Here is a 288-nt window from a genome sequence, read left to right as displayed (position 1 = left end):
CTGAGGAACCACCCCCCCGGCCCCGCAGCCGCGCGCCCGCGTTCCGAGCGCCGAGCGTTCCGCCTGCCCCGGCCAGGCACCGGCCAGCTGCAGCCCACAGACACCCCGCCCCCTCTCGATAGCCCCGCCCACAGGGGAAATAGCCCCGCCTCAGCCCCCGCCCCAGCAGCCCGGAGCCACGCCCGCAGGGATAGCGACGCCCCCAGGCCGGAGCTGGCCACCGCCGCGAGGGTGGGCTGCCGCCCGGCTCTCCCTGCTCCCGCAACCCTGAGCCCGGCTCCCTCCTGG

The sequence above is a fragment of the Gavialis gangeticus genome, unplaced genomic scaffold (assembly GCF_001723915.1).
Source record: "Gavialis gangeticus isolate Ggan-Ray unplaced genomic scaffold, GavGan_comp1, whole genome shotgun sequence".
Taxonomy (NCBI): Eukaryota; Metazoa; Chordata; order Crocodylia; family Gavialidae; genus Gavialis; species Gavialis gangeticus.
Note: the sequence above shows the minus strand (reverse complement) of the source record.